Below are 23,555 nucleotides of genomic sequence, written 5' to 3'. Positions count from 1 at the left end.
CTTTAGTTTTCCTCACAGTAATACAAGGATGCAAGTGTTGTTATTTTACAGAGCAGGAAACTGAGGCTTAAGGAGGTGAATGAAGCAACTCACTCATGGTCATGTGCACGGCCCTTCTGATCCCAAAGCCCATGCTTTAAGCCTGCCCGTGGGCCCCTCAGTGAGCCCAGTGGGCGGGGCTGACACGTGGGGATCAGTCCCGCAGGGAGCAGCGGCAGAGGCACCGGATGAAGATGACATCATCAGATAGACACTCACAAGACTCCAAAAGGAAAAGTACGCACTCAGCCAGGCGCAAAACTGAAAAGTGAGGAACCCAGACCCGGGAAGAGCTATTTTCTTGGCACTGGGCCCACTCTGGCTACAAGATGAAGGTACGTTTGTACACATTTATATAAGCAGACCGTCTAAAATGTCCAGGCATCAAGCAACACATAATTAGAGTCTACTGGGCTAGCCATCCCAGCTTCCCAGCTCTCCTTGGCCTGACTCACCACCATGTTGCTCAAGTCTACTTCTGTGTACTGGAGAGTCAATGGCATAAAGCATCAAATTGTCCTGTGCAAATAATTTTGTCTTTAAATTCTTCACAGGACAACTGGCATTAGAGAGCTTTTTTAAAAAACAGAGATGTCTAAGCCTCAAGGCTTAGACTTCACAAGGACCTAAGGAGAGAGGATGGGTCACTGCCCCAACCATCCAGCTACGTATCCATTCAAATGCTCTGTGTGATAACAATGTTGATTTATTCATTTCTGAGCCTTGAACCTGGAGTACTTTGAGTCAACTGCCTAATCTAAGCCAGACTATTTTACTGTTCCAGCATTAAATAACGGCACCAAAGTGAGTCTCTCTGTACCTAACGGACTGTGGGCATTAAATGTTAAACAAACAAGACTTATCCCAGTGTTTTGCCACCTACTTCTTTACAGTATTAAAGCTTGCTTCCACTCCCTGAGTTTCTTAAATTAGAAAAACAGCCTGTTCTTTATTATAAGTAATAACAATTTCTCCTCCCATCTAGAAAATGCATGCCATTGCCCAAAATAAAGTTTATTTCAAGAGTTACATCACCTTACACTGTAAAGCATAACTGTATCCTGGCTGCCTGAGAAAACACAATCCACTTTGAAAATTTACACCCATTTGTCATTTTAGAAAGTGTTCTTCACTTTGGCTTTTGAGCAAGTAAAGGATTTTTCTAAGGACAGTGTCAAATAACCCCCTGATTACTCCCATTTTGGTATGCGAATCATTATCTTCCGTTACCAGGCTACAGACACTGTCAGCTTTGCAAACAGCCTCTCTAAGGAAAATAAATACGTGTCAGGAGGCAAGCAAGTTCTGAGTGGCACTCGTGTGCCATTTTATTCTAGGCAGGACCTGCGGCATTTATGCAGGGTGGGCCTGCTTTCATCAGCGGCCAGGGGCATCGTGGGAAGACACTAGCTTTCAAAGATCTGGCTGAAAAAACCCCACACAGCTTCTGTCCAAACAGTCGGATGCCAAAAATGAAGCCACACAGAAACCTGTTGTGTAAAACTCCAAATGAAATAGAAGATTGTGTCTCTCTTAATAGAGGCCCCTCTCATTTCAGAACCAGCTGTTACAGACATCAGCGTACTCGGGGTGCGTCTGGTGTTCTACAGAAGAAACTCTTCAAACAAACAAACTTTGTCGGGCCGGGGTGTAGGGGAAGCAGGAGTGGGAGCAGGAGTGTGCTTTTTAATGACCAAGGCTGAATACACTCTCCTCTGGTTTCCTTTCATGTTTCTTCATAAAGCTTTTCCATGCCTTCCTGCTATTTTGTAGTGGCTTTTTTTTTTTTTTTAAATATATTTAGGTTGCCAAGCGAAAAAGGAATCTCTGCCCCCATGTACTCTATTTAGTTGAAAGACAAGTTTCAACTATCCCATGCAGGAGCATGAGCCAGCAACCTGCCACAGGAGTCAGCTAACAAAAGGCTCCCTGCAGAGCTTGTCAGTTTCCAGGCCCTGCCGCTCTGTGACCAGGTAAGTCGGTTCCCTGCGCACCTGTGTCCTCCCGGGCTGCCAGCGAGGTTGTTGGCATCACCCATCAGGGACCCAGCCACTATATTTACATTTGAGTAAGTCTTTCGTTTTGATTACTTTTTCTTGTATATTTCCTACGGGTTCTAAGAAAGGGAGAGACATAATTATAAGCAACTCATATAGGGTAGAAGCAGCTACATTTGGCTGAATTGCAATTTGGTCGAAGAAATCAGAGCTGGAATTTTTCAAATAGGACAAATATGGAGAAGGCAACAAAATGTGTTTTGCATAAGTTTCATTCCCCTGCAGGTCTCTGTACACAGGGCAGCTTCCAGCCGTCCTATTCACTGACTATAACAGGTGTAGTAGAGTAACAGACCCCTACGAGGGTATCTGCTGGATTCAAGCTCCTGACCCCTTTTTGGGGTCAGGTTTGGGTAAATCTAAGGAGCAGCAGGACTTGTACACAGGAAGAGATTCAGAAAAGGCAACTCCATTTTTAATTCTTTCATTCCTGTTCAATCTTCTACCTATCCCATACGCAACCTGTAAGTTTTCTTGGTTTCAAAACTGCTTCCTTACTTTTACTGAAATTCTGACAACTTCAAATAAACTCTCAAAAAAACACAGATACAAGGACTTCAGGCCAGATGACAGACCCAGCTGCCTGAAAGCGAAGGCCTCTGTCAGGGCACCATCGGGCTTGTTTAGACCTTGCCTCCCTCACTGTACATTTTTGGGGAAAATATTCAGGCTTCTTAACTGAGGAGGGTACCTGGCATGTGGGTGGTTATTGTCGGCACATTTTATGGAGTGTGTAATATAAACAATTTAAAAATTTTTAATTTAAATTTAAATATTTTTAAAATTTTAATTCAGGGCAGCAGTGTGTGCACATGGGGATAAATACTTCTGGAGTGGAGAGGTTAGCCCTGAAGGATTACAAACTGAGATTTAATATTTGGACCAAAAAGCCAGGCACAACTCAATTTACTCACACATGGAGATTTTACCCCACTAAGTTGATAACCTCTTCAATGAAGAGATAAGGTTCATTTGTAATTAGTACCATTTATATGCAGTTAACACGTCAAAGCCCATCAAAAAGTTGCTTAACGCAGTTTAGAATCTAAGCTAAAATAAAACTTTTCTCACCACCTTCTTTTTAGTATTAGCTTAGGAGAAGTTGTCTTTGCTGGTTATTCAAACGGGTTTTAAATCAATCTATATGAAATGATCATAATTGCTCAGCTGCTGGAGGAAAAAAATCCACAAGCCTTCCCTTTCAAACCACGTTTGTGGGGGTCATTTCCCAGCACCACAGAAATGGTTTTGGTTAACATACACATACTTTTTAAAACAAATTTCCCTTTTCTCTTGAAATAGAAAAAATCAAATTAATCATGGAAATTTTGGAAAGAAAATATAGAAAAAAATAGTCACAACCCTATTAACAAGAGAGAATCTTTGTTAACAGTTTGGTATTTTCCCTCAATTCTTTTTACCATGCTTTTAAATTGTTTTCAGTTGATCCATTACACAAGTACATTTTTCATTTTACATTACAACCTAGATGTTTATCTGTGTTATTTCACAGTCTGTCTAAAGTTCTACTTATTTCAAAATATTTCATTATAAGGATGAAGCAAAATTATTCTTCAGTTGTTATACTTTTCATTTATTTCCAACTTTCAATGTGATATATATTATAATGACTAGCTTTGAACATAAAGCTTTTCAAATGTTTGAATTTTTTTGAAGATAGAGTATGAGAAGTCGAATAAGTCAAAGGGTAATTTTAGCTCTTGATATATACTGCCAAATTGCTTTCCAAATATCAAATTATATTCCTATAAATAGTAAAAAATGCCTTTTTGTTATGTTCTTACCAGTATTCTAGTTTTTTTCTTAATCACTAATTTAAAAGGCATTTTTAAATGTTATTTCATTGTTTTGAATTACATGTATTTGATTGCTACTGAGATTAAACAGGTTAAGCTTTTTCACAAATGATATATTTTGGTCCTCTGCTCATTTATTTATTTTAAGCCTGGGGCTTCTTTCTTATTGATTTGAATGCTTTAAGTATTAAGGACACTATTGGCTATAATTACATTGGAATTCCTTCATGTATTTTGAATTAAATTCTGTGATTTTACTATCTGTCCTTCTTTATCCTCAGTCTTCCTGCTAACAGTTCAAAAGATTGCTTTGGATATTACATAATAAAAATGAATTGGGAGAATTAAAGAAAAAAGATATCAGGAGAGTTAAATCCAAAATGTAATTGCATCTCTAACATTATAAACTCAATATTGCTCCACACACACACCAAAATTCCTTCCTCAGGCTGAGTAATAAAGACAGGTGCATGTGTCCTAGATAATAGTGCTAATGATCATCAACAAAATAACTTACAGTATGATCCAGCAGAAGGATAAGGGTTAAGGTATGTGCTCCATAAATGTTCCCCCAACTATGAGAATTATTTCCTCTCCCCTTTGTTTGACATAGTGAGGAACAGTGCAATTTTAAAGGCTCCTTCCAAGCAGAGGTTGTCAATATGTACCCAGGCTTATCTCAGGTCCTTACCAAGTCCTTTAGTCATCAGATTCAGTTGCAGGTGACTGCAGATTGAGTTAGGTAGCACCAGGTCACCAGAGGAATGAAACAGAGGTAACCCAACAGTGGGAATCTAGTTATGGGGTCTCAAAGTGCAGCAAAGCTGGTTACAGCTGAGGAAGGGACCAAGGCTCACGGGCTTCAAGAGGAGGATAGAGTTGTGCATAAGATACATAAGGTGAAGAGTCCTAGGAAGTAAAGTCAAAGAATTGCAGATCAATATTATTCATCTAGAACAAACACTTCAGTCTATCTCTGGGATTCCAAAATTGTAGAATAGATAAATAAGATTATACTGTATAGCACAGAGAAATATATACAAGATCTTATGGTAGCTCACAGAGAAAAAAATGTGACAATGAATATATATATGTTCATGTATAACTGAAAGATTGTGCTCTACACTGGAATTTGACACAACATTATAAAATGATTATAAATCAATAAAAAATGTTAAAAAAATAAAACAAACACTTCAGCTTAATAACAGCTAAACTGTACACATTGCTTTGAGGTGGTTCAAAAGATTTTAATATCAGTTCTTCTCAGTTGATCTTTCCAAAAATTCAATGTATGTTATTATATTATTTAATTGATGAAATAGCTAAGAAAAGAGAATTTCACTGAGGCATCCACCATCATAGAGCTTTTAACTCGCAGAGTAGGGAATCTCAGTCAGGCCTATCACCTGCGAGACCAGGCAGCTGTGGCCTCATCAGTGACCCCAGTTTGGCCGGCCTTCTGTGGATGCCTCTCCTGCAACCTCAGTAGAAAACTCAACTTGTTTTCTCACCCAAACCTTATTAAACTCAAAAGTAGAACAAGCACCTGCTTTCAAGAGAAAGATGAGAGTAGAAAGGAAATGCCTTTGTTAGAATCTACTGGGAAGCTTGGGGAGGCTTTCAAGTTCCGGCAACAGGAAGTTCTTAGGACTCTACAAAAGGCAAGTCAGTTCTATGCCTCAGGGGCCAAAAGGGTTTCTGGTTCCCCAGAAATACATCACAGGGGAAACCAGACTGGCTGAGCCAGTGCTTGTGACTGCGTAGCCTGGATGATCCAGGCCACATGTGGATCTGAAAAAGTGCAAGTCTACAACAACACATCACTTTTCCAGGGATCAGAATTCCACCAATGGCAGTGTTCTAGAATACAACCCCGCAGGAGACAGGCTGCTGAGAGAGACTGCCAGCAGCTTTCTTTAAAGGCTTCTCTTTTTCATCAAAGAATCCAGATTTAGAATTAGACTGACTTAGTTAACATCCATGATGCACCACTGACCATACTAGCTAAAGCCGCACCTCCTAGGGCAGGTGACAGCTTCTCTAACTAAGCCTCGGGGCCCTCACCTGGGAAATAAGGATGATACAGTAGTACTAGCCGCATGCAGATATTGTGAATATAATATGAGAACACCGTATAAAAATCCTTGTAAATAGTGAACTTTCTATAAATATAAGCTATTGTTATTTTCGTATGATTATGAGCTGCTTTAAAGCAAATCCTTTCTTCCATAGACTATTCTTATTTATTATCTATAGAAAATTTCATAATAAATATAGTTTTTGGATTGTCCAGTACACACAGCAAAGAACAGTAGCTAACTAAAATGAGCTGGAGGACAATACAATGACTACATGACAGCAAGCAAGCAACTAAATAAGCACAGAAGAAAGCTTTATCACAAGAGAGTGTAAGGATAAACCTTTAGTAATCAGGAAGAACATCAGTGTTATTTCACATCTCCTTATTCAAATAAGCAAATATTTTGCCCTTGAAATTCTTCAGCTTCACTATAATGGAAACATAAGAAGCTTTTTAAATGTAATATTGCTTGGCATTCTTTGAACTTCTGTGAATATGAATATTCACATCTTGCCTTAATTCTCAAAAATACAAATTTTCTCTCTGTTCTCTCCTACTGGGAGTATTTACTGATGTATAAAGTTGTGTTTCAAAATCTTTAATATTTTCAATTATCTTTTCTTTCTTTTACGCAATGTGGTAATTTTCTAATTTACATGTTCCAATATATAGACTCTCTCTTTGACAGCATTCTCCCTTTGACTATTCCTTTCATTGAGTTTTTTTTAAAAATCTAAATGACTATGCCTTTTTATTTCCAATAATTATAACTGGTTCTGTTTTGTTTCTGGATATTTTAATTTCATTACCATTTAGTTGTTATTTCATAAACTCTTGTTCTTTTTTTTTTAATGAATGCTATTCATTCCTTTTTTTTTTTTTTTTTGAAGATTTTAAACATACTTACTTCTTATTTCCAAGTCTTTTCCACCATAATCATGCCACCCTATGATGACTGGGGTAGCAAGGCATGCTATGATGGATATAAACTCAGGTTGCTAGACAGGGTAAGGGAATGTAAGACTGGGGGTTAGTGTAAGCAGAAGAATGAAGGTGATAAAGATTATGTGAGAAAGCCACTACATAATTTCCATTTTTCTCAAGTTAGAGTTTAAAATATTGAGAGAAAAGTGTTGAATCCTTTAAAGAAATACAGTAGCTTAAGACGTATGATAAATTAAATGACCTGCTTTACAAATTCAAAACACTAACTACCCTTAGGTAGTATTCATGGTCCATTGCTTAGCCAAAGCTTAAGACTTACCACTGTTCTTAATAACTGTGGGTTGAACAGATGTGTGAAGAATAGATGGATGAATACTAAGTAATGACGAATTCCACAAATGGAAAGTCTCAGTCAAGAGAAATGATCATTTATATCACATCTCTTCAATTACAAGAGCATTTTTTTTACATTTAATGTTTTTGAAATCAGAATAGTCTTATGATCAATGTGTACATTCATTGAGAAGTTTTTTTCCCCTCTCTAAAAATCTCTTACAGCAAAGGTTTATCTTTCAACTAATGAGATTTGGAGTTAAAGAAATAAAATATTTTAATATCATAATTTAGAAAAGGCTTTACACACCTGCATGAAAACAAATGAAATGATAGCAACAATTTGGAAATTTCTAATTAAATGGGAACCACAGAGACCAATCCCTAACTGAAATGGGTAAGCTATGTTATACTATAAACTCAGCAAAAAATATGAGGTTGGTCAAAACCAGAGGAAAATTAAATTAGATGTTTTGAACTCTTCAGAGGAAAATAACCTCTTCTTAGTTCTCTAGGGTCTGTCCACATGAGCAGCTCTGACTGTTCTAGCCACCACAAGTTTTCTAATAAGCCAGTGGAACCACATTTATGAGTTTAAGAGGAACTTAACTGGTAGAGAAAAAACCAAAAGGGGATTTGTGAATGCTCTTGATCAAAACTGAGGTATCTCTGGGAGAAACTTTCCCCTTGAGAGTAAGAAAACATTTGAAGAGACTTTCCAAACAGAAGATCTCGGACAAAAGGCAGCAGTCCTGAACCATGACACAGTCATAAATTCTGATGCTCTTATGCCCTAGCAAGACTCGAGGTGAGTGATGGGAGACCTGGGACCTTTAAAAAACAAGGCCCGTGGCTCCTCCTGGTAGAACATTTCCAGACGCTCAGTCTACCTTATTCCACAAGTAGCAAACTAAGTGCTTTCCTTAGTCAATAAACCAACCGAGGCTCTGGGGCAAATGCTAAAGTCTTTGAAAAGAATTATCATTCTTTTCAGTAAATCTCATCCAGTGTTATGACCTAATGAGTTAATTATGATTCTTTGTGAAAAGCTGGAAACATAGACATGAAAAAATGATGGTCAAAAAGATAAACTGCAAATAAGCATAAGCAACTAGTTGAAAAGAGGAACTAATTAAAGAATAGATTGTAAAGGAATTAAATGTATAATACTAAAAATTAATAACTCCATTCATACATACATTAGGTATGGATATGGATATACCTAAAAACTCATAAGACCAAATTAAATTCTAACTTATTTGTTAGATTAGACAGACTTTATGCCTTGTCTACAGGTATCACTCTGTGAAAATAAAAGCTGAACCTGGGAACTTATCAAGTCGAGAATTATGGAATAATGAACACTTTGAAATAGAACGAACTTTGAAGGTCATGTAATTTAAAACCTTTCCTGGTCTGCAAATCCTTTGTGCAACTCTGGGACCAAATGATTCTGTAGGCTCTGCTTTTGAAGAGCCTCCAGCCACCAGCTGACCCTCCGTTTCCCTTCACAGTCAAGTGCCCTGGAGAGGAGATGAATGCTTCATCATCTCCACATCCTCTTCCCATTCTCACTTCTGCTGTTTGTGATCAGACTTCTGCTTTCCCTACTGCACTGAATTTATATTTCCTAAAAGCACCGACAGCCCCCACTTTCCAGATCTATGGAACTCATTTCTGTTCTTATCTTCTTGATTTGTGTTTGGCACTTAACGCTGTTGCCCACCCTGTTCTTCCTCCACACCTCTCGCTGGTTCTCCTCTACGCATCTGCTCTATTCCTTCTTATCTTTTTCAAGGACTTCTTATCCTCGGCCCTTCAAATACTGACCTACCCTAGATATCTGGTAATGGCCCTCTCTATTCTCACTCTGAATCTTCTATTAGATCTCCCACATTTCCTTGGTTCCAACCACCATCTAAGACCCTAAAAGACTCACAAATCCAGATTTCAGCTCAGAACTCTAGTTGAGCCAAAATTTAGACATTCAGCTGCCTATCAGGCATTGTCACTTGTATACCCCATAGATCCCTCAAACTCCACAAAATCAAACTGTTGCCCCCCACTTAAATTGGCTTTTCTTGTATTTACTCTTTCAGTAATATATATTCAAACTGTATTTTGCATTATTTCCTCCACATAAGTCAGCTTCTCCTGCATTTACTATTTTTTTTTTAGAGCTTGGGATTTTTTTCCCCATTTATTTATTTATTTTTATATTCCACATATAAAAGAAGTCATATGGTATAGCACAGGGAACTACATTAAATATCTTGTAGTAACCTATGGTGAAAAAGAATATGAAAACGAACGTATGTATGTTCACATATGACTGAAGCATTATGCTGTAAACCTGAAATTAACACAACACTGCAAACTGACTATACTTCAGTAAAAATATATATATACAAAAAAAAGTCATCTGGTATTTATCTTTCTCTGTCTGACTTATATTACTTAGCAGAATGGCCTCAAGGTCCATCCATGCTGTTGAAAAGATTTCATTCTATTTTATGGCTGGATAATCTTCCACTCTGTGTATGTGTGTGTGTGTGTGTGTGTGTGTGTGTGTGTGTGTGTCTGTATCTCAAAGTTTACTCATTTATCCATCAGTGAACATGGGCTGTTTTCGTATCTTGGCTGCTGTAAATAATGCAGTGATGAACATGAGATGCGTATGTATTTTCAAGTTAGTGTTTTCATTGTCTTTGGATAAATACCCCGAGGTGGAAGTCCCAAATAAACAAGCTAACTTACAACTTAAAGAACTAGAAAATGAACAAATGAATCCCAAAGTTAGTATAAGGAAGGAAATAGCAAAGATTAGAGCAAAAATAAATGAAATAGAGACTAAAAAGACATTATAAAAGATCAAGGAAACTAAGAACTTGTTCTTTGCACTATTTTGCACAACAATCCATCAAGACATCAAAGTCAGAAATTTGAGTTTCTTCGATACTTCTATCATATGCAGCTATTACAGAAGGAAACCTCCTCCTCCTTCTTCTTCATTATTATGATCATAGCAAATATTTACTAAGTGTTTACTGTATGACAAGCATTCTTATAAGCTTTATAAGTTATCTCACTTGTTTTTCACAATTATCATTAATCCCATTTTACAGATTGGTAAATTGAGGCAGAGATTAGTTGGTAACTTCCCAAGTTAACAGAGATAATAAGTAGTGGAGTTGGTTTGCAAATGCAGTCTGATTCAAGAGCCTATGAGTCTTAACCACTATGCTGATTAGTTATCAAGATTGTACAGTTTAATTCCTCAGCCTCTTTCAAATATGTCTGCTCTGCTCCATCCTTATAGCATTGCCATGTTTGTGCCTAAAACAGACTCCAAAATACATGAAAGCCAGGATCATCTGAGCCTTTGTTTATCAATGTCCCCAGGACTTAGCACAATGATTAGCACTTAATATATCCTTCGTAAGTGTCTGCTGAGGAAACAAATAAAATATTTTCAATATGTTAATAATAGGTAGATGGCCATATACTTTACTGTCCAACCTGGGGAAGTTTTGAGAATGAAGAGGGCACTGTCAATAATTACTCTGGGTCAACAGGAATAGATTGGGACTATTCCAGACAAATTGAGGCATACTATCACTCTAATAATTAGGCTACGATGTATGCCAGATTGATTTTTGGCAACTCAACACCATTTTCTCCTTCCTTACTCTCCCTAGTATTACTGGATTGGGTGCCCAGGAACCACATTTCCAGGAATCTATACCACCAGGGTTATGAGGTAAGATGAAAACAATGAGCTTCATTCATGTGAGATTTCAAAGACAAAAGATAAATAGAAACCACTATTGCTCCTTTGAGGTGAATAGTCACTTGGGACTTGACAGATAGTTTTTGCAACAACTTCCAAGTATCTTCCTACAAGCACCCACTTTGGTGCCGGGGACAGCTGAAATCATTGTTGAAAGTTTTCTGTCATTTCTGTGCTTCAAGATTTTCTGAATACTAGCAGCCACCTTCCTGATCTTCCTTCTCCCAGGCCTTTCACCATTTTTATAAATCCCTTCATTTGCAAGATAATCAATCCTACCAGCCTCAGAAGACAGACAAAATTTTCAAATCTCTATGTGTTAGTCCAGCAAAACTTGACTTTTCGCTCATGCAAAGTCCAAATACAGGTTGATGAGAGACTCAGGCAACCAGGATCCTTCCATCTATTTCCATCTTTTTATATAGCTTCCAGGGTTGCTCTCAGGGACAGTAAGGGTTGGAAGAGGCATACAGGCTCTTAACCATTTTAGTGCTGGGAAATTAATTCACTCTCCTCCTCAGTCCTTGAGCCAGGACCATCATAAGTTCCCAACACCACAGTAAGAGAGGATAAGAGAACAATACAACGGCAAGCATTACCTCTTTCTGTCATAGGCTCTAATCCCCTAAATTAAATCCCTTCCTGCTTGAAATATCTCAAGTAGTTTTTGTTCTTCTAATTGATACACTATGAAATAATGCACAATTGTAGCACCTAAATCTATGAACTTCATGAAGAGGCACTAATCACTTGTTTTCACACCTAAATGTGTAAACATTGGTTTTGCTGTGTTATATACAAGAATATTATCTTATACAAAATTTTACATACATGCTTATTGCTTAGCTCATATACCTACTGAGAGAGATTATTTGAATCAATAGATTCAATAGTAAAGACTAAACTGGTATTAATGTCGTAAATGAAGAGAACAAAACTTTGTTGTTATGTAACCTATTTACACATATATCTACCATTTCTTTGAATTAAAATGATCTATATTTTTAGTGAGTAATAATGCTTTTGAAATTTTTAAAGATATAGGACTGTACCTGTTGGACCTATAAAGACCAGGGCTCACATCATTATTTTCTTATACCAACATGCCTGATGATGCATAAGGTTGTACTAAAGTGAACAAGAGTGGATGCCAAACAGGACATTGATGCTTGAATTTAGTAATCAATATATTTTCATAGAAAGCTGTAAGCTTTTGTTCATCTCTTATTCAAGAAACAAGTAATACAAATGCAAACCAACTCACGCAACACAATATTTGAAAACATTTGTATTAGCACGATTATAGATGTAGATGCATCATATATACTGTGCTAACCTTCATCCTTTCCATTTGAAGGTGATGTTCAATGGCCAGGCACGTGTTTCCATCTCAGTGACTACAGTGAAGGTGAGTTAATTTCCAGGGATGATGTATGGTCAATGTAGGTGGCAGCGCTAGCCTACCCCTACTACAGGCAACATTCAGTCCCTGCTTGAAGTGAGACATTCATCACTGTGTTCTGCCTATTCATGTCTCTGTCAACAAATGAAGGTCATGTTACTCCCTCCAATTTGTGTTAACAGGAAATGTGGGTACAACAAGCAATCTAAAAGATAAATATGAATTGAGAGGAGGCACTTCAGGTGAGCCATCACAGGACTGAAGTCTAATTCTGCCGCTTTTCATTCAGGTTAATCTATGGGAAAGAAAGTGAGTGAAAACTCACCTTTATTGAATACTTATTCTGGGCCAGGTTCTATGCTCAATCATTTCAGATATATTTCCTTACTGATTCATCACAATATCTCTGGTAACAGGCACTGCTGTTACCCTTATTTTATGATAAGGAGGCCTCATGCATCACATACTGTCTCAAAAACTTTGAGCAAAGCTTCTTATCTCTCTCAGCCTCAGTTTTCTCATCTACAAAGTGGGAATGATAATACCAACCTTACACCCAGGCATTCTTCACACATGGCATTATTTATGTAACACTTCTCTTTCTCGCCTGACTATCAGCTACATGAAGCTTTCAAATGCAGACCTGTCTGAAGCCAAAGGCCCTCCTTCCGCCATGCCTCAGAGCCTACCTGCAGGAGGGACAATCTAGATCTCCTTGAGACACGTGCACGTCCTCAGGCAGAAGCCACGTTTAGTACAGTACTATGAAAAGCTTAGCTTTGCCACTAAAAATACTCAGGCATCAACGACCAAAGAAGAAAACTGCAGAAGCAAAGCGGCCAGTGATGATAAGCAGAGAAGGTCACCTTGCCGCCGATGATCACATCAAGGGACACAGAGCAGACCCAAGTCAAGGTCAAACGCCTCTGCTTTGTGTGCCAGATACTGAGACTAGGGAAGAATCTACAAAGAAATATCATGAACTTTCCAAGTTACTCACTTATGACCAAGGGTCGGTGGTTGGCCTGTTGATTCGCTATGGGTCTTTTGCCTCTGCTCCCTCTCAGTCGTAGAGAGTGGAAAATGAGAACCCAAACTGAAAACTGCCACTCTCTACAGAGGCAGAACAAGACCATCAAAGGTAACAAGAATCATAACAGGTTATAATTGCTTTAAACTTTCCCCTGTCACTTTATCAACCAACCAATGACTATAGTACCTGCCCCAGTACGGACCAAGTTCTGGTAACCAGAACACATACAGACCCTGCCCTCGTGCAGCTGATAATGCAGCAGCGAAGGGGATGCTAAGAAATCACTGCGTGTGTGACGAATGCCCAGAACAGACAAGAAGACTGAAGCTGGGTTTGGTAAGAAGTTTTGTACATTGCTTCTTAAAACAGTAAGTGGAGCAGTCAGGCCTCGCACCTGGGCCTTGATATCTGTGTCCAGGACCCTTTCTGTATTGCTACACTGCCCAGCTGCCTGCCTCTAAAGGGCTCCCTGCTTCCAGTCTGCTGAAAACTGAACATGGTTGAACATGAACTAGAATGAGAAAAGACTGAATGGATGGATATCAGCTGATTCTGGAGCTGGCTGTCCAGGGTGGTGGGGTATGCGGAAGTCCAGCTCACGTGTTTCTTTCTTTTCTCTTCTGCTGCACATGCTTTCAAAGTAACACATGCTTCATGTGTGCTGCAAAACTGGTCACATGCATTTCTTTCTTCAGTCATTTATTCTTGAAGATGCTTGTCACAAACAAGGTATTCAGTGGCCGCAGTGGCAGTTTTCACTTAGTGCCTCAGAACAGGGGCCTGCAGAGGACCTGCCTTCTCTGGGCAGCGCTCGGAAAGACGGGCATCACCTCTGCTTCCTGGCAGCCGAGCGGGACGGCTGCGCAGAAGGCACGGCGGGAGCCTGTCTCTCACAGATGGAATTCACACAGCAGATAATCTTGTCTTAGTCTCAACACAGCCAGGGCAAACATAACATTTTAAACAGGCTCTATATAAAACAAGGATTTTGGAAAAAAGAAAAAAAAAGCTATCTGGATCAAGATGTATTTCCCTCTCTCAAAGAGAATAAATACATAAGAAAATCCATCTTTGAAGACCAAATAAAGATAAGCACGCATACACACACTCATCAAGGAAAGCTCCTAAGACTCTGACTTCACGTCTCCCATGCAGCGTCCTCAGTTTACACTCAGCTGAAGAAGGAGGCATTTCTGTTTGATCATTTTTATCTCCTCCCTCTTAGCAAATATCTGCTTTTTTAAATTGCCAGCTGTTCTTAACAAGAAGCAGGATGACCAAAGTTTCCTTTTCTTGACGGAGTCTTGTAAGATTGTAACTGCTAATACTGTTACTTCCACCATTGAATCACATGAGATAAATCTTCCTGAGTTTGTGAGGTCAGCAATCAAGGTTTTGTCAAAGCTGGAAAACAGCATGTGTACTTGGCTGTTTCTCACGGTTTCAAGCAGTAAATCACAGGGAAAGAGAAATAAAAAGGCATTTATTGAAATTAAATCATCTATTCATAAATAGCACATTTTTCTCTCAGTCTGAAAGATTTGAAAAGAAAACAAAAACCCTGGATGTGTATACAGTAGACAGGGGACATGCTGATCAGTCTCAAGTAATATATATATATGAAAAGTTTTAGAAATAAGACTTTTGTAGAGTAGTAGGTATGTAATTTATTTTAAAAATTGACAGTAATGAAGTTAAATCACTGAGGAAAGATAAAAGATTATTTCTCTTCTCTAGCCATCCTTCAGTAAATGAAAGAGGGGAAAAAGTATGTAGAACTGCATCTGAACATAAAATTTCAGGACAGCTAAACATAACAAAACAACCCCACAACTGAACTAGTGAACAGCGATCAGATCCAAAAACAACAACAAAAAATGCTTGAACCTCTTGGATGTAGATCAACTCATCTCACACATTTTTGAGTCTAAAACAAACTCTACATAGTTGCCGACAGACAGTGTGGAAAGAAATATTACCTCAAAGATGATCACAGCGATTCACAATGACAGGACAACTCCCATCTTGGGAATTCATGTCATGCCGTTCAGTTACTTTTTACAGCACTTGGAGAATTATGAAAAATTTGCCACTGTGACCACAACTAATCTCCCCACTTGGAAAAATTATCAAATCAAATCTATCTTCCTCCATAAGAGAAAGTAACTGTCACTTTAAACATGTGTATATCAAAAGGGACTGAAAGTAGCTCACCTGGGCGACTACCTAGGTTAAAAGACGTTTTCTGAGTTAATATTAATGTGATGTTTAAGACGGAGTTTAAGAAAGGACACAATAAAAACGATTGAATGATTACACAAAGGCTAAGTGATTAAGGGCGAAAATCCAGAGACAGTATAATGACAGTGACCAGGTCAGCTAGACGTAGATGTGGACCTCCCATCCGACTTTATGACATGCACCCCAAATGTCACTCCTCCAGGCCACTGTGCCCCCTGTGCCAGGCTGCACTGCCGCTCAGTGTTCTCCTTCCCTTCCTTGGCTTCCTTTCCAGTCCTGTGTTTCTGTAAGAGACCAGGGGCCTCTGTGGATTGACTCCTCCACTCCCCACAGCAAGCTTCTCTCTGGCCCTCCCACTTTCCTGGCCAGAAGTATTTAAGTGAGGACAGTTCAGCTAAATTTGACACACAGTATTATTGATGTTATCTTGTGTTGGCTGCTGGACGTGGAAAGATAACAACTGATGCCTCAGGAGCTCAAATCTGACAACGGAAATAATGAGCACGTGTAACTTACAGAGACGGCGTGAAGGGGGAGAGGTGAAACAATATGGCGTATTTAGGGATCTGCAGTAGATGCTGCATAAAATACCCCTGGATGCACACAGCAGGCAGCAGCCCCTGTGGGAGGGCTTGAAGGATGCACATGGATCCACTTCCCAGGCGACTCCTCCCTGTGCCCACTCAGGGACCTATGTCCACTCCTTCCAGGCCACTGACCAGTGGTGACCAACATCATTCTCCATTCCACTCTCTTTATCCATATTCCTCAGATTTAAATGTATAACCCTACATGTACTCACTCATACGCCATCCCTCGCTTAATGACCTTTCTTCATCATGAAAAGAAAGTAGTACATAGAAGTGAATCAGCTAAATTACAAGGCTAGAAGTGTGATTCAAAAGTTGGGATAACAGAAAGGTATTGTTCATCCCTCTAGCAAGTCCATTCTAAAAATATGCTCTAACTACACAGAGCAGCACAGAAGCGGCTGCTCCTCCCGCCGTCTCCTCAGGCTCTGCAGTGACTCGCGCTTCGCCTGCTCTCCTCCAGTGACAGGCCGACTTCTGAACAAGCCTAGATTTGGAATGAGGGGTTTGCCTCTGCCTCAATGCTCGGCACTGGGAGTTGGGAGATGGGGGATGGAGGAGACCTGCTTAACAATTGCCAAGAAAAATCAGAATAAATTCTTCAAGGCACTATTCTGAAAGAATAAATAAACAAAAACTCATAGTGAAAATCTTTGTGAGGGCTGATAATGTCAGTTGCATTCACGAAAGCAAGCAGAATCGCTGGTAAGAACACATTTGCTTGGACGGCCCAGGACTTCATAATCTGATATGAAAACTGGGGTCATTTGTCAAGGGTGACAATGAGATGATTTTGTGTGATAATCTTCCTGTTAGTCTAAATACCATCCTCTAAAAACTAATAAACACCTGTGCTGAGCCCACGGAGGAGCTGCACCTCCAGCCTCTGTACATGCTGTGAGTTGGGTGGAGGAGGGGATTAGCAGTGACTGCAGAGACCAAGCCTTGAGAGAGCAGGAGGTGGGCAAGAAAGGCTTCTCTCTTTCTCGGGCTTTAATCAGCCCCTTGGGGCCAGTGTTTCCAAACCCAGGGTCACGAGAGGGACCTACAAGTCAACTTCTAAAAACATAAAGGGAAAAATTATACCTTTTGTGTGTGAAATGGTTCCCTGAGTAAATTAAACTGACAGCTTAATTTCTTTGCTCTTGGTTGGAAGAATATCACCTTAATAACAGTAATACTGGTCATCTCATGATAAAAGTGGGGTTGTTATAAAAATTGTAATTAACAACATTTGAAGAAAAATCATTATTACTTAACAAGTTTATTTTCAAAATCTTGCAAACCATGCAAGTAAAGATGGGAATACAAAGGAGATGGGATGGTAAAACTGGGGACTACTGGCCTTGGCCAAGCCCGCTTTTCTCCTCGGCCCTTTCTCATTATTCCATGACAGTAAGTGTCACAGACAGGTCACTGTCCTCATTCCCAGTTCTCTTCTCCAGACGCCAAGCACTAGGCTGAACGAAAAGTGTTTTGCTTTCTTAGAAAAGGACTAGGAGGACTTCTGGCTGCTTGAAGCAATGCAGAAGGGATCCTTTCTCATAGAAATATGTATAGATGCTTAGAAAGTACGCACTTTAAAAACTATTGTTTAATGCACAGCATAACTCACAGAAAGACAAGGGAGGGAGGGGGAAGAGAGAAGGAAGGGAGGAAAGAAAGGAGGGAGGGAAAGAGGAAGAAAAAGAGAAAGACACAGAAATCCTCAGGTCCCAGAAACGATAAGGGAACTTAAGAACAGGAAGTAAAAGCTGACGCAGCAGTAACCTAGGGTTTTCAAAACCCCAGGCTGAGACTGTAACTGGCAACTGGTCTAAGACCTCAGAAACCCAGGGAGATCCAGCCCAAGCAGAGGGGATTTGCTGTGCAGGCACCACCATACCCACTCTGACAGGGAAAAAAGGACTCAGTGAAGATAAGACCACAATGAAAACCTTTATGTAACAATCTATGACTTAACCCCTATGCAATCTAAGTTAGAAACTCAATGGAAGACACAGCAGTAGAACGGTTGAAAGGAGTTGAGGGAGGGGAGAAGTGGGAGTTAGCGTTTAATGGGTCAAGATGTTCAGCTTCACAAGATGAAAAAAAGAACTCCTGTGGGTTCTACTTCAGGAAGAAGATAACCGAGCCAGGAGAAAGGAATAATAATTAATAAAAATGTTAGCAAACATGGTGGCAATCTAATATTATTTCTACTGACTATAAATGATAATAACAGCCAGAATTCACGGAGCAGTGATTTGGGGCCAGACACTGAACTAACTAATTTAATTATCATTACAGGCCTATAATAAGATGCTATTATAATCCCATTACTCATATGAAGAAACTGAGGCATAGCACACTTAACACAAAAAGGAACATAGCCAGTTAGCAGCAAAGCCAAAAAAACTAATAATAATCAAATAATAAATCTGGGGAGGGTTTGGAAACAAGGCATAACTAAAACATTAGTCAGCAATAATGTATGTGCTGACACATAAGATGGGAGTGCATATGTCGGAGCATTTATGATTGCTATATTGTTTAATTAAAATAAATATACACATACCATTTTAATAATAACCACTAAAAGAATAGGAACAAAATGTATAAATTTCCAAATAGTGATGGGAAAAACAGAAAAACAGGGTAAGGAAAAACAATGAATCCAGTAGAAAGCAAAAACAAAAAAAGGAGAAAAAACAAAAATAGTGATTTTAATAGAAAAAAAGTTAGAAAATTACTAAAATATAGGAAATCACAATAAAGACCAGCAGAACATCCCTATCAACTGATAACTGAATATTTAAAAATCTAACTGTATGCTATTTACAACAGAATCAACTAAAACACAACAACCTAGATAAGTCAGAAGTAAAGGAATAGAAAAAGAAAGAGAAACCAGAAGAGTTAGTTCCATGATATTAATATGAGATAAAATAGACTCACAGGGAAAAAATATTATTAAGGATAAAGGTCTTTAGACGCAACCATTTAAAGCAACAAGGCTTCAAACTATATAAAGCTAAGCTGATAGAAATTCAAGGAGAAATTATAAAATCACAATCTCGGTGGGAGGTTTCAATATACTGCTCTCAAAACTCAGAGAGCAACCAGATAAAAAACTAGTAATGACACAGTAGTTTTAAACAGTGCAATTAATAAATTTGCTCTAATGAATGAATATGTAGAATGCTATTCCCAGGGAAAGGCGGCTAAATATTGTTTGCAAGTCAAAAGAATACATTTAAAAAAAATTGACCTTGTAATAAACCAAAATTTTGTCTCAACAAATACCAAAGGATTGGTATTATATAAACCATGTTTAACAACTACTTTGCAATAAAATTGGAATTGAATAACTCAATAATAACTCCATATTTTTGGAAACTTAAAGAAAGCTGTTGTAATTAAAGAGTCAAAGAAGAAATCATAATGAAAATTTCAACATATTTAGATTGGACAGCCATTAATGCACTATTTCAAAACTTGTGGAAAGCAGCTAAACCAGTGCTTAGTGGCAGATGTGTGGCCTTACGTGTGTACATTAGAAAATATGAAAGACTGAACATTAATGGACTAAACGTTCACCTCAAGAAGACAGAAGAAATAAATAAAACCAAATAAACACATACATGGAAGAAAATAATACCATCTATGTATGGTCAACATCACAAAAACTATATGACATTGTTTTTAAATAAACACACTTACAGAAAAATGTTACATCAGAACACCGTTATGACTGCAAGAGAAGGGACTGGAATGTGGAGAGCTAAAAACAGGTTTGAACTACATTGCTAATTTTTAACTTCTTTTAAACTGAGGACCGAAAACAAATATTTGAAATTGTTAACATTTATGAGATCTGGGTGAAGGATTGTTAATGTTTATTATTCTATGAAATCTTCCAAATATTTGAATTATTTGTTTAAAAGGGGAGGGAGGACAAAGAAAAAAATTAAAGAGAAACATTAAGAAAAACAAATACAAGATTCTCTACTTTTGTAAGTTGTAAGAAGCATCAGCTTTAGGTCCTCCCTCTGTAAAAGGAGTAATAGTAATTTCCACCTTCTGGATGCAGTGAGAACTGCATATCCAGCACGTAGCTCAGAGCTTGGCACGGAGTGCTCTAGAAAGCTAAATGACATTATTATTTCATCCTCAAATCAGGACGTGTCTACTCCCATCTTCACATCAATCTAAGACCAGGGTGAGAAAGCTTACTTGATCCTCCTTCATTTAAGTCCTAAAGCAAGGGCAGTCAGCTACTGTCAATTCTTTAAAAAAAGAAAAAGTGAAATGTTGTACATTTGTAATTAGTAAAATGATGCCACGGTTATAAAATGTTGTAGGACGTTCATGAAGTTTTTTCTTACTGTTACTGCTTTAAGGTTAGCTTATGTCCCTTCTCCACCAAAGTGCTCCCCTTGAATTCCAAGTCAGTGAGATGAGACCACCGGCGGCAGCCTCGCCGTGTCAGTTTTCCTCAACATCATGTGTCACGGATTTTTCATCATTGCAAGTCTGATAGATACTCAGTTGATTACACTGTGTTTGATCCATGTAACAGCTGGGCAAGCATACTGTCATCATTTTACTGATAAAGGAAGTAAGGGCCAGGTACGTAAGTGACCTGCCAGAGGTAACAAGACACACCTCAGAGGGCTCTTTTGAGGATTAAAAGAAGTCATATAAAGTAACTGGCCCATAGGAGATATTCCATAAATACTGTTTCACTCCCCCTTCCTCCCAGGGGTTCACTTAATGTTTGCTGATATATTATTTAATTAATGTCTGCTTATTATATTAAATGAAAACATATGGAGCTCTTTTGATATATGTTGTGAACGTTTATCAAAAAAATCTGCTTTATAAGTTTAACCTCTGTTTTTTACAACATAAAGTTCCAGAAAAGTAACAAATTCAAAAATTCCTCTAACTCTCCATTTGTGGCCAAAAATGACGTTCTAATGATTTCATCTAAAATTATTCAAGTATAAAAGATGAATTCACACTTCTCCCTTTCAGAAAAGAGTAATTCCAGTATGAAGCACTTCATAAAACTTTCCTTGTTTTAACGTGCTGCCCGAAACAAGTGAATATGGGATGGCTAAGTGGATATATGACCAATGGAGATGAGCACAGAAATACAGACTTTGAAACACTTCCTGACTTACATCTTCCTATACACATCAATCAAAGCAATAACTCCGAGAATAGTTTCAATTATACTTTAAGTATATTTCTTTTAAAACATGCCATCATTACAGAGAAAGAACAATAATACAAGCGTCAGTGGTCATTGTCCTCAGTTTTCTATGCATGAGGATCTTCTAAGGATGCCTGGAAATTATGGGGTTTTGACGATATTTAAAAATAGAAAGATTTCTTGAGAACTCAGTTACAAGGGTAACGTGTAAAAGCAAGTCCTAGATTTGATACCCTGTTTTCTCTGCCTTGATTTTTTTTCTATATTTTAAAAAATTTACTTTGTAGTAAATTACATTGCCCTCAACAGCTATTTCCTCTTTTTACTATTTTTTTCTTCAGAGATATTATAAATTGTAAATACAGTGTTACTAGGTTGAGGATATTGGCAGAGAGAGAAAGGGGAACAGAAAAAGATGAAGGTCCCTCCATTCCGATGTCCTGCGAGTGTTAATTCCACATCACATTCATGAAGCATCTATGAAGTGGCCTTCTCTACAGTAACAAGGAGAGAGCCAGCCTTACATGTACTCATGGATGGTGGCTACACTGGGGTGACGGTTCATGAATCTGACTCGTTGGAACCAGCTACTGTTCTTTTATTATGAGGGCTTCTCTGCTTTAGGGACGGCTCTGACCAAGCCCAACTGCACAAAGGGATACAGACAGCAAGACTTCAGAGACAAAATCGGCCCTGAGATTGTACCCTCTGCTGGAATGTCTGCCTTTGTTGTTTTAACAATTAGCATCTAAAAATAATAGTTATTATTACTGGTGGTCTAGTAGGGGACCAGATACTGCCCAAATTATTTCACATCATCCTATCAACAATTCAAGATAAATTGTTGCCATTGTAAAGAAGAGGAAACTGAGATGTAAAAGGTTAAATAATTTGCCGACATAGTACAGCTACTTAGTAGCACAGAAGATACTCTAGCAGGGACTATAAGCTTATTCTACTATCCATGCTGCCTCTCATTGGCCTAAGGATTTTGACTTATTTAGGGGTTAAGGAAGGAGGATTTTGTGGGGTAAAAAGTCCATGAGATCCGGGTCACGTGGTACAGTTAGGAGATGCTGGTGTCCAGCAGGAACACGGGCTGAGCATCAGTTCATCCATGATGCTCATCCAGCACAAGCAGGGCACTAGCAGGACTGCAGGTAAGTAATCATATAATAGTTAACTTCTTTCAATACTTTATTTAGCTTGTCATTTCTGTCACACACCCAGTAGAAACTCTCCACAACTAGAGCTTGACTTGAGGATGTTCAACAGGGGTTGGTGGTGCCTAAAAATGAACTAAACTAAACCCTTATCTCCCAGGACCATTTCTAAAATCCAGTTAACCATAAAGGTCCAATCAGATGTTCATAACATATTTTCCCGTTTCTTTGTTTGCAGACCTCTGTTTTTAGGCACATTTACTGGAACAGGATTCAGTCTAAGCTGAGTAGACCACAGCTTTTGCAAAATGCAGCATTAGCATGAAGTGTGTAGGCGAAGAACACAGCATCCCTGGAAACCCTGTCACTTCCTCTCTGGTATATTTAGCAAAGAGAGGTAGAAGCTGGCTTGTCAGCCACATGGCAAATAAAATTTGCTTGGTAACTTCAAAGCTGTGGTTTCCCAGGCTCTGTATAGCCGAGATCTCCCCACTCTGTTTTCCTGTGTCTCCATTCTATTCTATCCCATTTCTTTACAAGTTAAAAGGATAGCCTACCAGTCTCTTTATAACCCCATGCTTAAAATCTTCAGCGGCTTCTACTGCCTACAGCACCAACTCCAAAGTTCAGCTTTGTGTCCAGTGCCTTTAACAAACAGACCCTCATTTGCTAATTTCCCACCACTTCTCACTCACCTATTGCTCTAGATTGACAAAAACATCCTCTACTCCTCAAACCACGTACTTTCATGAGCTCTGATGTTGTTCTTTCTTCTCCTACCTCCCACCCATTCAAAGCTCAGCTCAAATGTCTCTGTGCACTTGAAACTACTGATGCCTGACTGTGAGCTTCTTGATGGAAG

General features: G+C 38.6%; 1 protein-coding gene and 1 long non-coding RNA gene across 8 annotated transcripts in view; one reads left to right on the top strand and one right to left on the bottom strand.

Annotated features, from left to right (window-relative positions):
• CPQ (carboxypeptidase Q) overlaps positions 1–23,555 on the bottom strand; it is a 390,372-nt gene that overhangs the window by 101,540 nt on the left and 265,277 nt on the right. The window lies entirely within an intron of this gene.
• LOC141575050 (uncharacterized) lies at positions 733–20,346 on the top strand. Its single transcript, XR_012502315.1, has 4 exons — positions 733–2,012; positions 10,973–11,034; positions 12,422–12,472; positions 13,085–20,346. It is a non-coding gene; the product is annotated as an uncharacterized LOC141575050 (long non-coding RNA).

The sequence above is a fragment of the Camelus bactrianus genome, chromosome 25, assembly GCF_048773025.1.
Source record: "Camelus bactrianus isolate YW-2024 breed Bactrian camel chromosome 25, ASM4877302v1, whole genome shotgun sequence".
Taxonomy (NCBI): domain Eukaryota; kingdom Metazoa; phylum Chordata; class Mammalia; order Artiodactyla; family Camelidae; genus Camelus; species Camelus bactrianus.
Note: the sequence above shows the minus strand (reverse complement) of the source record. Positions and strands in the feature narration are given on the sequence as shown.